The sequence below is a fragment of the Callorhinus ursinus genome, unplaced genomic scaffold (genome assembly GCF_003265705.2).
Source record: "Callorhinus ursinus isolate GAN/ISIS: 27379988/994484 unplaced genomic scaffold, GSC_fseal_2.0 scaffold2, whole genome shotgun sequence".
Lineage (NCBI taxonomy): Eukaryota > Metazoa > Chordata > Mammalia > Carnivora > Otariidae > Callorhinus > Callorhinus ursinus.
The window spans coordinates 73954843-73969730 of NW_027397064.1; the positions used below are offsets into that span (position 1 = coordinate 73954843).

The 14888-nt window shown below is 35.5% G+C and overlaps 1 protein-coding gene across 2 annotated transcripts in view; it reads right to left on the minus strand.

Moving 5' to 3' along the window:
* The window catches only part of GALNT13 (polypeptide N-acetylgalactosaminyltransferase 13), a 566099-nt gene that overhangs the window by 112504 nt on the left and 438707 nt on the right, over nucleotides 1-14888 (minus strand). The gene's annotated exons all lie outside the window — the stretch shown is intronic.

Here is a 14888-nt window from a genome sequence, read left to right on the forward strand (position 1 = left end):
CTTACACTATCTCACTTCAAGACCTATAGTAATCAACGTATAGTATAAAGCTACTAAAAAGCTATAATAAAGCTAGAGTAATCAAGGTACTGCAGTATAAGCAAAAGAACCGACATATAGATAAGTGGAACAAAATGAGGAGTCCAGAAATAAAAATACACTTAAACAGATACCTGATTTCCAACAAAGGTGCCAAAGCAACACAATGAAGAAATGAAAATATTTTCAAAATTGGTGCTGAAATAACTGTACAGGCAAAACGAAATGCTCAAACCCTACCTCACAACACATAAAAAATAATTTAAGATTGACCACAGACTTAAATATAAAAGTTAAGTCCATAAAGAGCATTTAGAAGTAAGCATAGGAAAATAACTTTGTGACATAGAGGCAGGCAAAGAAATCTTAGGATACCATAAAATTACCATTGATAAATTAGTTTTCATCAAAAGTTTAAAAACTCCGCTCATCAAAAGACACTATTAAAAACGAATAATAAGCAAGTCACAGAGAGAAAATACTTGCAAAACATAGCTGATAAAGGCCTAATATACAAGATATATGAAGTCCCCAAGTCAATAATATAAAAAGACAACTCAATTATTAAAAGTTGGAAAGTATTTGCACAGAGATATTTCAAGTAAGGTTATTCAAATGGCCAGTAAATGCACAAAAGGTACTCAACATCATTTGTTACCAGGGAAGTGAAAATTAAAAAGGAGATACCACAAGGAGATACCACCATACATACCCATTTTATCATACCCAGAATGGTAAAAATTAAGAAAACTGATAAAATTTAATCTCTGTGAAGATGTGACAACCATAACTTTCATATATTGTTGGTGGCATTATAAAATGGCCTGATTATTTCTCATAAAACTTAAATATGTACCTATCCTAAGACTCAGAAGTTCTACCTCTAAATATTTATGCAAATTATATGAAAGCAGATGTTCACAAGAATACTTGTTCATAAATGTCCATAGCACTTTGATTCATAATAGCAAAATAAAACCAAATTGAACAGGAAACTACCCAGACATTCATTAATAGGATAATTAATTGGTTAAAAAAAGTGTAGTATATTCATATAATGGCATTCTACTTAGTGATAGAAAAGACCACTAATGCAGGCAATATCATAGGTAAATCTAAAAAAAAAATCTAAAAATAAAGGAGTCAAAGAGGTCTTACACAATTAAGGCCATACTATATGATTCCACTGATATGAAGTTCTAGACCATGCATCAGAGTTGCATTGGAATTGCAGCTGCCTTTGGGAGGATGGGACTGACAGGTGAAGGGCAAAGGGTAATTTTCTGGAGTGATGGTAATGTATGATATTTTGAATAGAGTCTTGGGTTACACAGTTGTATACATTTGTCAAAACTCAGAAATATGCACTAAAGATATTTGTATTTCATTGTACATAAGTTTCACCTCAAAAAAACAAATAAAAAAAATGCTCCAAACAAATATTGACTTTAGCTGGTGCTGTTTAAGTATTTAGTGCTGTTTAAGTATTTAAGTATTAAATATTTAATGTTAGATATTAACTATTAAATACTTTAATATTTAGTATTTACATAAAATATCACATTTAGGTATTCATGGGAAGTGTACGGATGCCTGCAATTTGCTTTAAAATGCATTAAAAATAAAATGGATTAATATGTAAAAGGTTAGGTAGGCAGATAGGTATGTGATAAAGTAAGTACACAGTAAGATGTTAATAGGAGAATATAGGTGGTTGAGTACACAGTTGTTTGTAAAGTTCTGTCAATTTTGCTGTATGTTTAAAATTTTTCATAAAATTTTGAGGAAAAAGTATACTATTTTTGGTATTATACTATTTGGTATTGTACTATTTGGTATTTTACTATATACCAACAGATAGAATAGTAGAAAGGTAACATTACTGCTAGAACATTAAAAATGTATACATAGGACACTATATCCCCATAAAACAAAATTATTTAGGGTGTTTCACCTCAATATGGAGTATATATGGACACTGATATCTTATACATTAAAATTGGCTTGATAATGACAGATTAAAAACTTCTGTTTTCTTCACCAAACACCACACTTAGCAACAAGATTTTAGAAATCATTTGAACTCTGTAATGACATCCTTAAAGGAAGTTTAGAGGCACCCAATGGTTTCTGCAAACTAAAGTGAGAGCAGTATTTTTGTAGTACTTTTCCATGCATCTTCGATCACAACTTCTATGAAAGGGTGTTCATACAAAAACTACCTTTCTCTTTCACGTTAAAAGCAAGCTTTTAGCTTAATTAAAATATAATTATAATTATTCTTTGCCTTTTGAGACTCTCAACAATATTTTTGAGTAGTGCTCATAAATCATTAAAACACTTAACCATTTTTAAGTAAAGTGCCCAAGGCACAAGGTTTCATTGGCGTATATTATCTCATCTATTTTGAGAAAAACTGATGTTCTAAGGGTAATGTGAGCTTGCTAAGTTCATACAAGATGATATCTCAGAATGAATGAAGTTCAAAAACCCTTTACTTTCAAGTTCCATTTTTTTATGTTCCCATTTTTAACAGTAGACTAGAGATAAGCAACCTAAGTGTCCAACAATAGATGAATGGATAAAGATGTCATGTGTGCATGTGTGTATCATGCTTACATGCAAATACACACACACCACCACCACCACCACCACCACCACACACAACGGAATATTATTATATAGCCATAAAAAGGATGAAATCATGTATTTGAGACAACATGGATAGAGACCTACAGTGTATTATGCTAAGTGAAATAAGTCAGACTGAGAAAGACAAATACCATATGATTTTATTTATAAGTAGAATCTTAAAAAATGAACAAATAAACAAAAAGTAAAATCAAACCAATAAATACAGAAAACAAACTGATGGTTGCCAGAGGGGAAGGAAATAGGGAGTTGGGCAAAATGGGTGAAGGGGAGTGGGGCATACAGCCTTCCAGTTATGGAATCAATCAATCAAGGGGAAATAAAAGGTACAGCATAAGGAACATAGTCAACGATATTATAGTGATGTATGGGGAGAGATGGTAGCTACACTTGTGGTGAGCACAACATAACATATAAATTTGTTGAATCACTATGTTCTACACCTGAAACTAGTGTAACAATGTATGTTGACTATTCTCAAATAGAAAAAGAGTTATGAAACTAGTTTGCATAATGAAAATTTAATACACATACATTACTCATTAAGTAGTACCTGATAAATTTTTTAGGTAATTTATCAATTCAGTTAACAAGATTTATTAAGCAGCTATAATGTGTCAGTCACTGTGCTAAGAAGGATACATTGGATTTATAAGTTTGCACAAAAGGTTATGAGTCTTCTCATTTAAAAAAAAACTCAGGAAGCATTAATGAATGTAATACCAGGTAAGAACATCAAAGCAACCTTCCAACCATGACCAGGAATTTAGCTTTTTGAGTTCTAGAGAGAAGGAAGAAGCTGAGGAGCTTTCATGTTGTGTCAGTTGATGATGTCAAGGCAGCGTCTGTCCCATAGAATCCATCCTTTGTGCCAAAGGAGAAAGCTTAAAGATGGCTTCTCTCATTTCAGTGTGGCAAATACCATAATGTCAAAATGAAGAGTGACATTTACATGTACCTCTGTTGATGCATTTCAAGAACCAAGACTATTTAATCTAAGACAAAGAACTCGTATCCTACATATTTAGGAAAGTATTAGATTGAATCATAAGAGATTATTTGCATAGGCCAACAATGTTCAAGTATCAGCAATTTCATATGGTTCAACTGAATGTTATTTTTAAAAGGCAAGTCTCCATTTCTTCATTTGACCAGTTACAATTCCTCCACTGACTTATTGCAAGAATCAAATGAGATGGCAAATTTGAAAGTACTTAGTACACTATAAATATATCTTTGGCAATACATTCTGAGTTTGGGAAGAGGGAAGACACGGGGCCGGGTATGGGTGCAAGCCTAGGGCGCATTATTCTACTTGTAGGTGAGTGGGGACTAAAGCTTAAAAGTTGTTTGTAAATTCAAAATCAGTCCACAGGAGATGGAAATTACATGTTTATTATAAAATTCCTACTGAGTCTAATTTCTGCCTGGGAGGGATTGATGGCAAAGATCCAGACAAGAAGAAAATCAGTATCATAGAAATAATGGGAAGTCCCAGGCATGAAAACACTAGCATGCAAGTACAAGATTCCAGACATGGGAGCTAGTCTCCAGAAGAAAGAATTGGCCTGGAGATATAGCGTTAAGAATTTTAACAAGACAGGTTTACTGAATGCTAACGATATAGGAGGCATTATGCTAATGCCCTCTATATCCATTATTATTTATATCCATTATTTAGTTTTAATTGGCAAGAAGCCCAATGAGAAATATATTACAAACCCATTATTCAGATAGTAAAATGAAGCTCAAAAGTCGTACAATTTGGGGCACCTGGGTGGCTCAGTTGTTAAGTGTCTGCCTTCGGCTCAGGTCACGATCCCAGGGTCCTGGGATTGAGCCCTGCATCAGGCTCCCTGCTCAGTGGGAAGCCTGCTTCTCCTTCTCCCAATCCCCCTGCTTGTGTTCCCCCTCTCACTGTGTCTCTCTCTCTGACAAATAAATAAATAAAATCTTAAAAAAAAAGTAGAATTAATAAATGGCTGAGTTGATTTTGAAATGGGATCACTGGAGTGCAAAACTCATGATCATTCTATAACTTTCTATAAGAAAATTACCCAGTCATCACAGAAAAAGGCCAGTTCTCCATTCCTGAGTAATTGTCATTCAAAGTTAGACTCCTTTTAGTAAAATACTACCATTAAGACCAACTGATGCTGCTCAGAGAAGGTACTCCCAGTTAGACACTGTACTGGACTTGCCAAGTTCTCAGAATGCTAGAGGAGGCTAACTAACTCTAGGCAGAGCTGGAGGAGACCAAATGGAGACACTGAGTAGGACGTACACTAAAGATTCCTACACTAGTAGGTACACGGAAGGAACTTGGGTAGTATTGGGAATCATTTCTTATAACGGTGGCCATGGAAAGGGAAGGGCGATGAATATTTGGCAGACTGACTTGAATTAAGTTCAAACTTTGCACCACCACTTCCTACAGGGCAGACTTTAGGAAGTTATTTTACCTCAGATTTGCCTCAAATTTCTCATTTGTAAACTGGGAAAAATAAAAGGACCTACCTCATGGGTGCCTAATAATAATGAGCAAGCACTCAATAAAGAGTAGCATTTGTTGATTAGAAGGCTATGAATTTTACTTTGCAGAAAATGTTAAAAAGTAAATATCTGTTTCATCTACCTGAGAATTAAAGCCAAGCTTTAGGGAAACCAAGCTTGGCACAAAGTTAGGAGAAATTGGCCCACAATAGGAGCAGGTTGTGCAGAACTGTGGAAGGGCAATTGCAACGGCATGTGACTTAGTCTATTGGTTATTAGAGCAAAGGCAAGGCGGGCTACCTTAAAAAACGGGGTTAAGGCAGGTACAGTGATACTGGATGAATCTCTGTTACCTCTTGGGCTTTACTTTATTTATTAAAAAGGGTAGTGATATTTAGGCCATAGCCTGTTACAAGGATTGCAACCAATTAAAATTGTATGACTACATTTCCTAAAGGGGAACAATATGGAAACTAGCTTTGTATTGTTATCAAACAACATTGAAAGAGTATTAAAAAAAATATTCCTCATGGAACTGAAACGCAGAAAAAATTCATATGAAATAATCAGACTTTCTGAGAGATGGTGCATTTAGTAAATAGTCTGTCTCAAAGAAAAACAAGCTCTATGGGGAAGCTTTTATCATCTACGGTTGATTAATGTATTTTACTTTTTCCTTTTTACATGCTTACATAAAACTACTTGCTTTATTGATCAAAATGGTTAGAACCTATATTTTTCCTTGTGATAGAGATTCATGGATCAATACAATCTTATAAGAGATTTATTTGTGTACTAGGGACTGAGTGATCTCATAAAACAGAGCTCTGGTCTTTATTGAATTTGTTTTCAATTCAGCTCTAAAAGCTCACAACTGCAAACTTCCACAACATGCAAGAATATTCTAATGCTAACTTGGGTTTTCAAACACATTTTTTCAACTTTATTTAATCTGAGATCTTTCAAAATAATGAAATCATGTTTACGACACCAATCCCGAAAGATATTCCATGGCCTTGCCATTAATGCTTAGAGGGAATCAGAACTAAACTGTGCTCAGTCATTCCTGTCCTTCAATGCCTTCCTGTGATCTTCATGATAGAGATTAGAGCTATTTATGTGGCATACATGAACCTACATGAAACTACAAATCTCCTTTCTCGTCAGCTTCAAATCCTGCCTCCCTACCTTCCCCACCTCCAGCTCCAACCCCACTCCCATATACAAAGCTTAATCTTCAGTAATAAACTATTTACTGTTCTTCAGTAATCCAGACGTTAATAACACACACACACACACACACACTCTCTCTCTCTCTCTCTCTCTCTCTCTCTCTCTCTCTCTCTTCCTCTGTCATATTCTTCTTGAAGTAGAACTACTAGTTTCTACTGGTCATTTAAGACATGATTCGAGTGTGAGGTTCTCTGGTAAGCCTTTGTCTGGTTCCCACTCCCTTGTGCTCCCCACTCCCTTGTGCTACATAATACTACTGTCTGTTTGTTTACACACGTGTCCTAACTTGAATAACAAGTATACGAAAGCTACTGTATGTTTTATGTCTATATTCCTAGAATTCATTTGCACATAGTAGGGAGTCTATGAATATTTTTTTGAATGAAGTGAATAGATATAAATCACTCTTACTGCTGACTCTGAATTAATGCTTTTACAATACAAATACAGTTGCTTCGGCTCTACTTATTTGTCCTTGAATCCCATAAGCTCTAGGTTACTGAACCTCTCTTCTTCTTAGTAGCACCTAAGAGAATGGACATCTATTTTTGATCTGCACACACTGTAATAAGCATAGCCCTTATACTTCCAGCAGACTTGACTGACACAGTCCTCCTTCTATTTCTCATCCAGCATTGCCATGCTCTGCAATCATGAGCAAGGTTCATCGTTACTTAACACCAGATTCATTTTACCTTGCCTGAGGGCTTAGATGGCCACCTCTTATGAGTGCCCATAGAGTTAGGATATTAAGTTTGCTGGATTGGTCATCTTCCTAACTTTAGCTTCTGGGTATGCCCATCTCCTTCCCTCCTGGCTTCTTTCTTTGTACCTGTGTCACCCTAGGTGTTGGATTTACATCAGTTCCCTGACCTTTCCCAATCTGAATGATTTCACAGTAAATTAAGCCATGGTGAGCCACATCCTAAAAAGGGACTTGTGATAGCTTTAATTTTGGATCTAACAGCAGTGTTGTTTGTGAATAATTGGATCTTATGCAGAGAAGATTTTGATTTCTTCTACCTTCTAAGGGAAATATTTATAATTAAAAACATTTATCATGTTCATCTATATTTTGGTCAAGGAGGAGAAAAACCTGCATGTCAGTCCCTTTTGTTAAAAATTCTTTAAACTATTTTACATGGTATTTAGATTATCCTTGCAATGTTTCCATAAGCAAGATAAGATGGTTTTATTTAATCCACATTTCATGGATAGGAAATTTTAACAGGGTAAAGCCACTGACTCATTCCCTCATTCATGTGCCTGATTATTAATGATAATTAAATGGAGATCCTTTGATCCCTACTTTATGGCTCTCTCCTTGGATTATACAAACCTGTTTACTCATAATTGCTCATGTGAACATTCTTGGTACTCTCTAAAATTGCATTTGATTAATAGAACAACTATAAGTTACAGTATTTTCAAATATTATGGTAATTTCAGATAGTTTGATATTTAAAGTATTGTAATGAATCAGCAACAGAGGTGATCTTGAAATCACAGTATTCATTTTTAAAAATCTTGTGAAAAACAAAGAAAGGCAGAATTATTAGAAGGAACTCACTAGTCTTTTCATTTCCATGACCCTTTAAAAAGTTCTGGAAAGGCTCTGTTTGATTCTGACTACACTCTTTCATCCTTAATGCTCATCTCTGAATAATGTGCAGACTCCAGAGAGCCCGATATTCAAGTGCATTTCCAGGACCTTGCTGAATAAAAGTGTCAAGGACTGCTTTGTGAAGGCTTTCCTACTGTCTGGTATAAAATGGTATTGGGACTTCCTCAAATAGATTCCCCTGCTGGGACACACAGTTGGGAAGCAACTCATAGCTCATCAGAGACAGGCCAGGCCCAAACATGAAATAGATTCTGTGGCTTTGTTATGAATATGGCAGACTTCAGGGTCAACACTCCGGTCAGGAGGGAATGCATACTGTTTTTCAAAGAAGCTCTCGTACATGCTAGGAAACCTCACTTGTGTGGGTGTTTCTTCTCTCTTAACTCTAAATTCTGACTAATACAAAGTACACTTAAACAAGGAAACCGAATTTTTAACACTGTGAAACTATTAAGTACTACTGACACTAGTAAATTGGCAGTGAATATATTAAGTGCTTAATCAAGCAAATGTGCTATAACAACACAACAACAATTTGAGCAGCAATTCATTCCACTCTGAAATGACTGGGAAGTTGTTTTAAGTATAAGACAGAATAGAGTAAATGCGAAGCAGGACTATAGAGGTGAAGGGCCAAGAGTTGCGAACAAAACCAAGATGATAAGTCCCTACTATCTGATAATTCTGTGACCTTGAGCTTCTGTTTTCTCATCTTTAAAAAAGGGATGTAATACAACTCTATAGTATCGTGATCAATACCGAATAAGATAAAGCATGACAAGTCTTGAGCAGGGCACCTGCTTCCTAGGAAGGATCAATAATTATTAGCTATTTCTGAATCATTGTTAACATGAATGACCGGATAAAAAGAAAAGTCCTGGTTAGGTAAGTGGTCTCAGAAATATCATTCTGGGGAAGAGAATATGGACTGAAGCAGCTGGATCTGGATTAGGAAGTCAGGTCCACTAATGTCTATGTGTATGATTTTAGCACTTAGCCTCTCAGAGCCTTGGTGGCTTCCTCTGTGAATAAGAATAATACATATTTCTGAAAGTTGTAGGTAACATGAAATAAGCTCACACATGCCCCAAGTACCTACTGTAGTACTTGGCTAGTCCCTTTGGCCTTCATGGGAAATCCCTGGTTATAATCTTTGTCCATCATTTTAGTTGGACAGAACCAAAAAGACCAAATATTTCTTTCATGACTCTTATCTGACAATTTGACCTCTTTTCTGACAATACAACCTTCTAATTGTGTTAGCTTCAATATTAAGAGCAAAGACAGAGGTAAGAACAAACACCTGAGTGTTAGAGAACAAATTTGACAATAATTGGCAAAACCACTGGAGGATGAAAGGTTTACAAAGTTCAGAAGAAATAGAAAAAAGTTACAAAGAACAATAAATGCAGGTCTGAGGGTATAAATATTTAAAAAGTCATACCCTCAAACTACATTACCAAAATAGGAAAATAAAGCATTTGGAATAAAATGTTATGTTTATAACAAAATGAGAAATCAAGGGTTATTTCTTTCATATAGTATGCATTCACATAAATTGATAATATACTGAGACCCTGATAAATAAATGGGCAAAACCAAAATAGACTTTACAAAAGAGGAGACATGACTATTAAATAAACATAAAACAAAATACTAGAATTTTTCTTAAACCCAAGCATATAAACTAAAATACTGAGATAGGATTAACCTCTTATTATTTTAAAATTTGACTAATAATTAGTCAATAAAAAGTCATGATGTCTAATAAAGTCTGACATTCTAACACTGATTTTCCCTTACCTTTCAAATTTTTTGAATGATATTGTATTATTCCTGCACTTAGTTTTTACATAAAATAATTGGATATTAGATGCACAGGTTTGGAGTAGTTGACAGAAATTTTCACACCAGAATGAGACACATGGAACCCACAGTTCCTTGCTATTTACAACAAATATATATTAAATCCTTTTTTTGAGAGTATTTCTGGAAACTAAGTTACATGGGTACTTGATCAGAGTCTAAGAAAAATATATACACCAGGCAGTAAATGCATGCAGTGTTATATTGAAAAATTGAAAATATGATGTCTGCTGTGAATATATGGTATTAAGGATGAAACTTCAGAAATGGGAAGAAGGGGCAAGTCTGTGAAAGAAAGAATGGACAACTGACAAATTAATTATAATTTTTGACATTTCCCTAACATTTATTTTTCTAAAGCACTGCCATACATGTTTTTCTCATCTAATCCCTTCAAAGAGTCTATAAGAGATATATTATTGTGCTGTTGCTGATGGGGATACAGAGACTGAAAGAAGTTAAATGACTTCCTTCTTCAAATACAGGAGGCCAATAAAGACTTCAGCCAGGGCTTGAGCCTCAGTCTGACTAAAGGTTCTCTACTTTCCACTCTGCCAGCCTCGGGATGAAATAAGTATTAATATATGAGCTTCAGTGATAAAGAATAAATAGGCTATCATGGAGATTTTGGACAGAGAATGAGGTGCATAGAGAATGAGCACATACAAATGAAGTTTTCTGAAGTTTTCACTGTTTTGAGAACAATGGATAAAAGGTTCTGCTGATTCCTGGATGAATTGCAATGAAGGCCAGAGGTAGAAACTTGAATTTGAAAGGCTTTTCAGTGAAGAGGGGAATTTGCATCCGAGGTTATGTTAATAGTTACCAGCTCTGAGGATCTCCATCCAGAGTCAATGGAGAGCTCAGAAGAGAGAGAACTTCCATTATTATTGGGAGTTTGTGCCACTATCTCATTCCCCACTAGGTCTCAAAAGTGATTTGATTTTAGGGCTTTGCTTTGGGTCAAGCATTACTCTCTCTACTCTGGAGCTGTGCTATCCACATAACTTAAAATAAAATAAAATTAGAAAAGCAGTTCCTTATTCATTCTAGGTACTTTTCAAATGCTCAATAGGCAATACAACTAGCAGTTACTTTTTTGAACAGTGTAAAATTCTCGAACATTTTTAATCATTGCAGAATATTCTACTGAGTAACAGGTTTCCTAGAGCCTGGCTACTTCTTTGTGGGGGAAAAACTTTCAATTCTGGGAACATGGGAAGTTGAACAATTTGGTGAGCCTGAATTCTTTCCCTGGGGCTGTTCTTGATCTCAGAGGACCATCTGTCTCATGCTCCAGGTGTTTGGAGATGTTTTTTAAAGATTTATTTATTTAATTAAGAAAGAGAGAGAGGGAGGGAGGGAAAGGGGAGAGGCAGAGGGAGATAATCTCAAAGCAGACTCCCCACTGAGCATGGAGCCTGATGTCGGGCTCCATCTCATGACCCATGAGATCATGACCTGAGCCGAAACCAAGAGTCAGACACTGAACTGACTGAGCTATCCAGGCACCTCATGGGGATTTTTTTAAATGTACTTTTCACTTACTGAGGTCTCGGGAAAGAATAGCAAAGGCTAGAAGAAATCACATCAATCAACAGCACTGTTAGGATTGAAGTGATTGTGTACTTATCTAAGGTTTCTTCGATCTCAGTAGATAGACAAAAGTTGCTTATGGGAAATCCTACTCTTCTTGACTTCATTCCCCAAATAGTAAACCTTCAGGCATCTCCAATTTGAAGCAAAGTTGTACAGTATATGGAGTTTTCTTTTCGCAATAATCCCACATTGTTCTGAGTCTCTCTACCTTTCCGTATTTTTAGCCACGGTGTGCCTGGAGCCTTTACGACACCTTCTCCCGGTCCTGGCCCCCACCACCTGATCCCAGACAACTTCTCAGGCTCAAAATTTATCCTGTTTCCTCTACCCCTCCATTGTTGTCCAAATATATACCTTTCTGTAATTCTCTCCCGCTAATTGTATTAGGTTTCTCTGTAGTTAATGATTAATGGTGATGGCATAAAGAGAGTGCCCTAGAAATAAGAGTACTTGGATTTCATGTGTGGGTGGTCGTGTTGCAAGACTGTACCCTTGAAAGAGAGTGAAAAATGGAATAAGACAACCTGGATTTAGTTCTGCCTCCACCATTTCTTAATTGTGTAGCTACAGGCTTAGTATTCAAATACCCAACGGTCTTGAGCTGGATTCTTCGTACAAAGAATGGGGACAGTAACACCTACAACACATGGCTTTTGCAAAGATTAAATGGGGCAATGGACTTGGATACAAATCCATTCTAACAATTTTCCCCCATGATGTCAAGTTAATATCTTTGCCAGTTTTATTTTATTCCTTTGTGAAACGATTGATGTCAGCTCAAGGGCTGTTTTCTGCAGAAAAGTTCAGATGTCCTTTAACACTGTCAGAATGTTATTTGTTAGGCTGAAGATAAAAGGATGACAGTAACAGCAACATAATGGCATGTTAAAAGTCTTCGTCAGGCCAGACAACAAACAAGAACTTCTATTTGTGCGCTGTGTTGTAGGAGTTAATTTGCTTTAATTTTTGTAAATTTACACCATGTAATCACGCAGTTTGCAAACAAAGTCTTCTGTGCTTTAAAAGCAGAAAATTTCAGATCTGAGGTTAATGTCACCACCTGATAAAGGATTTGTAAAGATCATAGAGACAGGATGCATAAAATCCTTCTTTAGAAATATTCTATCATCAAGTCATGGGTCATAAGTCTTACAAAGGGGAAAGAAAACAGCATATATTTGGAGCCATATTCTTATTTCCAAGCCACTGAGGTGCCACTCAAAAACACTGAAGTAGTTTGTCTATAAATAGACAAGTGACAGGATCATACGTCTTCTCAAAATGCAAAATGTTCTTCTCAAGGGTTCAATTAGGCCCAGTAAAACAGTAAGAGCAGCTACCTTCCCAAGTTTGAATAGCTCATATTTAAAAAAATATATATTTTCATAATTATCTCATTTCATGCAGCCAAAATCCCTGGGACTCTTTTTCTTTTCTAATTATACCAGTAATTATGACTAAAGTTGTGTCATTGCACACAATGCAGTAGCCATGATTTGGGATAGCATATTCAACATGACCTACAACTTCCAGGATTTCATCATAGGTAAGGTTCATTCAAGTCAGAATACCCTTTGACGGATGCAACAAAAGGCATGTTGGGGAAGGGCATGGCTGTATTTTGTTGAATGATTTTTTTTTTGATGTAAATTTTAGAGGTGAGGCATAAAGACCAAAGTATTTTTTAATGAAAGCTCTAGTATTCTAATGTGTCAGGTCCATGAAATCACACCTATTTGTACTTCCTTCATAATAAAGTTGTCTATTTACCTGACCACTGGCTTGAAAATTTCTTCGAGTCAAGGAATATGTCATTTATCATTTTATCTCCAGACCCCAGGAAAGTGCCTATTAAAACAACTTTCTTTAAATGAATTTATGAAGAGTAAATACATGCAATTCTAAAGCGGGTGATGTCTTTAATATTATATTTCTAAAAAATCATTTTATTCACCTTTCTCTAAACCTCTGAATATTCTCCAAATCTCTGGTATCTTCCTTGAGAGGAACTGCTGGAGTTGCATACAGTGGGTCAGGTGCTGATACCCCATACATGTAGTTCCACATGTTGGGATTGTGGTAGAGTAAAAGAAATCCCAGGCTTAAAAATGAGTTTATATTCTGATATCCTCGTTGGTCTCTCTGATCCTCAACTTTCTTGTCTATAAAATGGGGATACCAAATTCATACTAAATGTGATCATTTACAAAGCACTTGCAACACGGCAGATGCTCGAGACATGGTAATAGGTTCAGTGAGCTTAATTCGGGCAAATTAAATGCGTGCTCCATAAAAAAAATGTTTTAAATATCTTTAAAATTAAAAATCCCAAATACCATATATATATATACACACACACACACACACTCTTAATTATATAATGTAGTTTACATACATAAAAATGTATAGAATTGCATAAACCAGGAGTTGTCATATTTTTCTGCAAAGAGCCAGACAGTAAATATTTTAGGTTTTGTGAGACATATGGTCTCTGTTGCAATATTCAGCTCTGCTACTATAGTGCTAAAGCAGCCCTAGATAATATATCAACAAGTGAGCATGGCTATGTTGTAATAAAACTTTATTTATGGACACTGAAATATGAATTCCATAGAATTTTCATGTCATAAAATATTATTCTTTTGTTTTTTTTTCCCAGTCATTTAGAAATATAAAAAACATTCTTAGCTCACAGGCCATAAAAACAAACAAGAAACCAAACAACAACAACAAAAAAGCCCCAGGCTGGATTTGTCCCAGGGCCATAGTTTGCCAACTTCTGGTATAAACCAAACCATATATACAGAATTTATGGGTGATTTAGGGAATTTTCAAGATTATGTTTACTATATAGTTTTTCTTCCTTATGTGCTAACTTAATAACCACCTTTTGAGAAGTGGATTAATGATTATTATTAGTATCCCTGAGCTGCATTAGTACACAACCCTTATTAGATCTCATTTTATCTACACCTACTCTCCTGGTGAACTCATCCAGTGGTTCTGACCTGAAAATCATCTGCAAATTGATAACTCCCAAATTTATATCTTCAGCCTGAACTTTTTTCCTGAACCCCAGATTCATATTTCAAAAGCCCTCTTCAACATTTCCATCTGGATGTCTAAAGCTGATCTCAAACTTAATGCATCCAAAATTAAACTCATGATCTTTCCTTAGAAAATTGTTTCTCTCATCATAGTCTTTCTGGTCTAATTCATGGCAACTCCTCTTTCTATTTTTTCAGGCCAAAAACAGTCATCCTGATTCTTTTCTTTTTCTTACAACACACATTCAGTCTACCTGCAAATACTCTTGGCTCTATCTTCAATCATTTCATGTCATTTCATGTCATCTCACGTTACCATTATTTATCACTTGAAA